Source organism: Lissotriton helveticus, chromosome 1_2, assembly GCF_964261635.1.
Source record: "Lissotriton helveticus chromosome 1_2, aLisHel1.1, whole genome shotgun sequence".
Classification (NCBI taxonomy): domain Eukaryota; kingdom Metazoa; phylum Chordata; class Amphibia; order Caudata; family Salamandridae; genus Lissotriton; species Lissotriton helveticus.
In genome coordinates this window covers 427,572,226-427,580,094 of record NC_136058.1, presented here as the reverse complement: position 1 = coordinate 427,580,094, position 7,869 = coordinate 427,572,226, and the positions used below count along the sequence as shown (strand labels likewise).

Here is a 7,869-nt window from a genome sequence, read left to right as displayed (position 1 = left end):
GTGTACAGATTTTTTCATACCATGTATACCATGTTTGTTACACACATTTTCAAATCAGAAGAAGGAGCTAAAAGACACTCACATTGAAACGCCTGTAGCTGTCGAATTGCCGAGACCTATTGGATTTGTCAATGCTTGTTAGGTTTCTGCCTCCATTATTTTCTAAGGGAGGGCGTTGCATTACCAGTGGTTGGCAGTGTGTGGTGCTGCATTTTCTATTGCTCCAGTTTGGCTGCAGTAAGTTACATTTGTAAATATGACTCCACACTTTTGAATAGGGGAGGCCGAATCATGACGCCCTGAACCCTGCTGCTGGCCCCTGGCCCATAACGCACTCTGCACTTTATTGAGAGTCCATGGAGGGGTTTTAAAAGCATTGTGGCAGTCCCACAGCGTGGGAGACCAAATCACGACACCCTGAACCCCGTTGCTGACCCCTGGCTCATAGGGCCCTCTGCACTTTATTGAGAGTCCCTGGACAGGCTTTAAAAGCATCATGGCGTTCCCGCAGCATCGAAATGCCAAGATGGGCCCGTCATAGACCATCAGAGGCCGGTTGGATTGCTATATTTTTTTTATCGGATTGTGTTTGGGGATCTTGACTTTCCTTTATGTTTGCTTGAACACAGTAAAATAATGGGTAAAAGGAAGACAGGCTTCACACCCACTATCGCCCCAAGAGTGGGAGGACAAAAATCCTTGATGACCTATTTGACTGGTGCAATGGGGGCCACTGAGGAACAAATAAATAGAGTCGAAGAGACTTTTACCCAAGGCAGGTTTGGTACGCTAACTGCAAGTAATACACCTGTTAGTTCACCATATAAATCTCTTACTGCAGTATGTGATGGGCAAGCTGCCCAGGGCGTTGAGGATGGGTGCATACAGGAGACATCAGATTATATATATGTGAGTGACCCAGAGGATGATCCCCAGCCGTCCTCGAAACGTAGTAAAAACCCTGATGTATCTGTGGGGATACAATCAGTAAACCATGCTGGGAAGTGTCCCGTGAGCCTAAGTAAAATGACGTTATCTAAGAAAAGGAAAAATACTGGTAAACAATTAAAAACAGGCGAACCTTGAAGGTCTGTTAGCTCAGGGAGACCAACGTGAACATGCGAATTGAGGGTCAAACGCTTGAAATTGATAAAATTACGAGGAAAATTGATGATTTAAATAATTAAGTGGTTGGTGCTTTGGGGAAGTTAATAGAGAGAGTGGCTGTTATAGAGGGATATTTAAGCAGAGACAATAGGGTTACCACTGGGGGTGTGAATACACAATGTAATGCTAACCATCCCCGTAGCTCACTCTTAATCCCACATGTAAGGAACCATTCCCTCAGTATTGTACCCGTAGAAACCTCGAGCACAGATCCCATGTCTCGTTCAACATGATTGGCCACACATTGATCAAACCTCCTTGTAATAAATCGCAAGTTAATAATGATCATGAAAAGCCAATAAGAAAGGAGTTAATAACAGAACAGGGAGACACCCTAGGGTAGGTGGTGGCAGCTCCTTCTCCTACCCGTTTGCTCTGCAGAGGCATCCTCTGTTTACTCTGCCTCATTTCATTTAAACTCTGCATTTTAACCTTCCCTGCACTCGCATTTCGCGATGAGGCGCTCTCGCTGAATATTTGTTTTTAAAATTGTTTAGCCCCTCTGTGTAACATCGCATACATGATTAGTGATCTCGGGGGTGCTTAGGTGTGCCTTCCCTGCCCCGTTCCACCGGGGCTTGCTGTACCGATTGAGTGGAGGGCAGGCGGCCATCTTAGGTGTAGTCCCAGACCCCGGCTGGGCTAGTGACAGCGCTCTAGCTGGGGGATGAAGGTGCACACATAAATTGCGTATGTCCTCCCGGTTGCGCAGCGGGTGCGCCGCTGGCCTGCCGAAGGTAAGCCAAAGGTTAGCCCGTCTGCACCCGTCCGCGCACCGGGCACGCCCAGCGCCAGCCATGTTGCCCGTCCTATTCCTCATAATAAGGGAGCTCGACTGAGCTACTCCCGAGAGGAGCTTTGAGCTTTTAATCCTAACTGCAGAGGCGTTGGACCATGGGATGTCTCCAACTGTTCTTCCAGGATCTGTCCCCTATGTAACTTTGGTCCCCCCAAAACTCCGGCTGCCCCCACCCATATATCTAATACCAAGCATACCATCTCTGCAGCTCTAATAAATGCACGCTCGATGGTTAAACACGCTACTGACATTTTTGAGCTTCTGTCTGATGGCTGTCTTGACATCCTGTTCATCACTTAAACGTGGCTCAATAATTCCTGTGCACCGGTGGTTGAACTGGCCATCCCGAGGGGTTTCAAAATCATTAGGGCAGATCACGTAGCGGGGAGAGGTGGAGGGTCCGCTGTTGTGTTTAGAGACATCTGGTCTTTTCACAGCGAGCCCTCCAGTGAATTGGGTGTTGCGGAGGTTCTCCACTTCTCATTTATCCTTTCACCCCATTTCACGCTGGGCGGAACATTGGTCTACCGCCCTCCGGGCCCTTCTGGATCGTTCCTCAGGGATCTGGAGGACGTGATTGTACCTCGAGCCTTGAGGTTCCCTAAATTTCTTCTTTTGGGCGACCTTAACATCCATGTGGACATTGGTGAGTCATTGGACTCAATCAGCTTGTCGGAATCTTTAAACCTGGCCCAGCTAACACAGTGGGTTAAGCTGCCCACACACTCGGGGTCACCTTTTGGATGTAGTCTGTTCCAACTTTGCTTTAATGGCACTAGATCCAGAAATCCTTACCTGGCCAGATCATAGGATAATTAGGTTCTCTTGGTTCTTAGAGAAGCCATCTGGGGGTTTTCCCCCTAATATATGCCATTCGAAAATTAATCTTCCTGCTTTGATAAATGCCCTCCACCGGGGGCGTCCAGCGCTGGGCTCTGAGCTCCCGGCTGCTGTGCAGCGCTTTAACACCTAGATCAGCACAGGGGTTGTAGCCTCTGTGAAACAGGGCGCTCGTTCCATCAAACGCTCTATGCCCTCCAAACCCTGGTACTCACACGCTCAGAAGGAACTGAAGCTAGGTTGCAAAAAACTTGAAAGAGACTGGAGACGCGCCTACTGCCCAATGGCTAAGGGGGCGCTGCGTGCGGCTCAGAAGGAATATTATGCCGCCATCAGAGCGGCCAAGGGTGACTACTACGCTGGTAGGATCGCCAGGGCTAATAATAACAGTAAAGAAATCTTCACTATTGTTAAGAGCTTTCTCTCCCCTTGTGCCGAACAACCATTGGTCCCCTCCTCTGCACAATGGTGTGAGAACCTGTCCTCTTTTGTCATAAATAAAATAGCTGAGATCCAGGCTAGTCTTCGCTCCACTAGCTGCGGGCGGAGCATCCAGGGTATGGCCCACCCTCAATCTCCTCTCTGTGCCACTCAGTCTTTCAAAGATTTCTCCCCCCTACTGAGACAGACACCTTAGCTGTTCTGAAATCCATGGAGTCAGGGTCACCTGCTGACCCCTATCCCGCCCGTGTTCTTGACGGGGTGGCTGAAGTGGTTTGTGCGAGGTGTCGTAGATTATTAGTCTCTCCTTTCAAACGGCCACGGTTCCCGATTGCTGGAAGCAAGCTAAACTCCTGCCTCTACTAAAAAAACAGGTCTAGATTCTGCAGTCCTTGCCAATTATCGACCCATCTCCCTTCTGCCAGTGCTAGCTAAAGTATGCGAGAAGATTGCATTTCGCCAGCTTGACGCTTTTGTTGAAGCGTCACATGCTCTTCATTCCGCTCAATCTGGGTTTTGTGCTGAGTACAGCACTGAGCCGGCCCTGGTCGAAATATCCGAGGCCATCAGAGAATGTCTGGACGCTGGCGGCAGAGCGGCTCTGATAATGTTAGACCTCTCTGCCGCTTTCGATACGGTACCCCATCAGCTTCTTCTCACTCGCCTGGCAGTTATTGGCATCACTGACTCTGCTCTAAAATGGCTGACCTCGTTTCTGAATAACCGGACGCAGCAGGTGTGGCTACCCCCCTATTCCTCTTCGGCTAAACTCCTTACGACCGGGGTGCCGCAGGGGTCTACTTTAAGCCCTCTGCTATTTAACATATACCTGACCCCCTTGATCTCTTTGGCGGAAGGACTGGGTGCTAAAATGATTGCCTATGCCGACGATACGCAGCTGCTTTTCACCTGGCCTGGCAAGGATCTGGAAACTTTACGGGTCCAGACCTGCCTTTCCTCAGTCTTCAGCTGGCTTGCTCTTGCCCAATTAAAGTGCACTGAAGATAAGTCGGAAATTTTACTCTATGGCAGTTCCCCCCCAACTTCAGAGAATCTTTGTGGCCGCCGGGCTTTCCTCCCCCCAATTCTGCGGGCAAACCTGCTAAGAATTTAGGGGTTTGGTTTGGGGAAAACTTAATATTCAATGAGCACATAAAAAACTCACTGGTGGATGCTTCGGCACTCTTAAAGCTCTCCGGAGATTTTTCCCCTTACTTCCAAAGACGGCCAGAGAAACAGTGGCTAGGGCACTCATTCTTTCCCGAATCGACTACGCCAATGCCCTGTTTATTGGCATCCCGGCCTACTTAACCAATCGTCTTCAAATTATTCAGAACACAGCAGCCAGACTTCTATTTAACATCTCACAGAAGTCCAGTGTCCGCCAACATCTGCGCGACCTGCATTGGCTTCCTGTAGACCAGCGGATTCTGTTTAAATCCCTTACTTTTGTCCATAGAGCCATCAACGATCAGGGACCTGTGTATCTGAGGAAACGTTTTTCCCGGTACGTACCTAATCGTTCTCTAAGGTCTGCTTTCCATCATCTGCTGGTTGTTCCCCGCTTTAAACGCACGCACCTTGGTGGACACTCGATTGCTGTTAAGGCGGCTGTTGTTTGGAATTCTCTCCCTCCGGCGCTGAGTGCCACTCAGAACTTCAATCTGTTTAAGAAAGCACTTAAAACCCACCTCTTTAAAATGACAGTCTGAACTCCTTTCCTTTTCTGATGCCTCTTTGCCTTTTACGCGCCGGGATACTCCTGAGTAATTGAGCGCGCTACAAAACTACCCATAACATAACATAACACCCAATTGGGACGAGGGAATCCCCAGAGAACCTAGGATATAATCATCTTGATTTACCACCGGCTGCCACACCCTACAAAGTAATCCTAGCCAATGTTCCTTCACTGCATACATCTGTGTATAAAACGTGGGAGGGTCTTCAAAATAAATCACTTTGTTGGCTTGGTAAAAAAAACAGTCTTACTGATGCATTATTTGAAAAATTCAAAATGGTTAGACGTGTTACATGGGTGGAAATGGCCGTCATTTTTTTACGGGAGATTGTATTGTTTTGACTTTTAGCGACCCTATGTTGGTGCATGCAACTCTCACAAGCGCAGGGAATGTACGTTTTAATTATACAGAAATGAACGTCTTACCCCTAGGCGCTTTCTATCAGCCTCCAGTTGTGAATCATTTTAAAAGCCATGTAAGGGATCCCTATGTTGACACGACGAGCTCATGCAATGTCCCGCTGTATAATCGTTTTGATTTGTTAACCACACTTGAAGATATAGATTGACCAAGGGTACAGCATATGAGAGGGGATGGCCAAACTAGGCTGGAATATCTACCATTCCCTGGTGTTACCTCACAGGTGCAGCTCCTTGGTCAAGGGATTGCGTTTGTTACTGGGATAGATTGCAATTTGAAAATAGATCAAATAAATTAGGGTGCGGACACTGACGTAAACATAATTAACTCTGAAGGAAATACTCAAATTAGTCCTAAACATACAGTACCATCAATAATGGGTGGGGACAACCCCTAACGGAGAAGTGAACACTAAGATCCCAGGATGGGACAGGAAAAGGAAGACACAGGTAAGGCATGCAAATTACTTTTTGGGAACATTTCTGGGTTATCCACAAAAGTGAGAGACCCTCAGAGGTTAACCTTTGTAGAAGAATATTCTATAATCTGTCTACAAGAAACCTGGACAGTTAATGAAAAACATATCCATGGCTAGCGAACTTTTCATACACCGGCAGTCATCAGTGAGTAGGGGCGTAACAAAGGTGGATTATGTACTTATGTCTCTAACACTGTGGGGGTGACCAACTTGAAACTTACAATTGCGACTGATTATTACCAGATCCTAGTAACGAATATGGTAGGAGGGCACTGTTCAGTATTACTCAACTTCTATAATCATATCCCCAAAATTCAGACAATGAGCGTGCTAATGAATTTACGTCAAGCATTGAGTAATTTGGAAGACAAGATGTCTGGCAATATGCATATTATATGGGGGGAGGTGATTATGACTGCTTCTTGTGCCAACATAGTCAAAAGGGTATTTGTGGCCTAGGAAAAGACAAAGAAGATACGCTGGCCCATTTTCCACATATAACACTGTAGGATTTGTTAAATGAAATTTTTCAGTTTGACTTGGGATGTGTCAACGAGCTGTGTACTCCCTTAGTACTTTTTGAGCCTACCTTTAATACTAGAGGTTGTAATTCAATTATTGACTTTGTTCAAGTGTCAAATAGGTACTCAAGAAATGTCCGTACTTTTGAAACCCATGCTATTATATTGAGTGATCATTATCCAATCAGTATTGTTTTCGATCTAGAGAGTTCTGATAGAACCGAGAAGAATAAGGGCTTACACTAACATTTTAATATCAATCTTCCCAGCACAAACGGGTATTCTTTAAATTGGTCAAAAGTGGATCCCATGGTTTTTATTAAGAAACTTGTAAAAAGGTGAAGAGAAGATCTTGAAGCTTGTCTCTCGGAGGAAATGGATGACGAAGATGTGCTAAATGCCTTCCTTAAAATTACCGGAGAGGTACAGAAATTATTAATTAAGGAGCAAAAACAGGGAACGCACAATACACAGGGCTGGTTTGATAGGGAATGTAGTAAGGCGCACCCCCATTTGAAGAAAGTTTTGCATAGGGAAATTAGAAATAGGGAGGAAATAAGAGAGGCTAGAATTACATATCGGCAGGCGATAAAAAAGGGAAAGGTAGAATTAAGATTGGAGGCGTGGCAGACGCTACACCAGGCATGTTTAAGAAAAGATTATAATAGCTTTTGGAAAGCGGTTAATGCACCATTGTTTGCTAACAGGGATACTGACATTGTAGATATTGCCATTACTGAGGATAAATGGGAGCAAGGATTCAATTTAACCCTGATTATAAGTAAATATACATTAGCAAAGGAGGTAAAACTATTTTTGTCATTCGCTGACCTTAGTTCAGCGTTTGACTGCGTAAAACATGAATAGTTATGGGGTGTTCTTAAAGGGATGGAAGTTGATCCACCTTTGCTTTTATTAATAAAGAATTGTACAGGGAGGCAGGAGCAAGGGTTCTATTTTGGAGGCAGGGGGAGTGTTCAGCTAAGTTTCAAATGAGAAAGGGAGTGAGGCAAGGCTGTGTACTTGCCCCGTTCTTTTCTCATTATATATTAATAGTCTTGGCCAATATTTGATTGGACACTGTCAGGACTATCCGATCATTAAAAGTAAACCCATCCCCATTTTACTTTATGCTGACACTGCGGTTATAATGGTGCAGATGCCAATAGGGGAACTGTCACTAATGTTGTTAATTTTATGCAAGATAGGGGTCTAAATGTGAATATCAGTAAGACTTACACAATGAATTGTGAAATAAAATGACATAAAAATGTGACATTTTTATTAATAATAATAACATTGAAAGCACTGACAAATTCTCCTATATGGGGATTAACGTTGATCGGACAGGGTCTTGGACTGCTGCTATTCAGGCAAGAAAACTAATGTTTTCCAGAGCATTATGTGTGGTGATTAATTTTACTAGGAAACTATGCTGCAGATCTGTCCCCGAGTTACTAG

General features: G+C 45.5%; 1 protein-coding gene across 2 annotated transcripts in view; it reads left to right on the top strand.

The window, feature by feature from the left end:
• The window catches only part of LOC144807578 (uncharacterized), a 436,944-nt gene that overhangs the window by 237,311 nt on the left and 191,764 nt on the right, over positions 1–7,869 (top strand). The gene's annotated exons all lie outside the window — the stretch shown is intronic.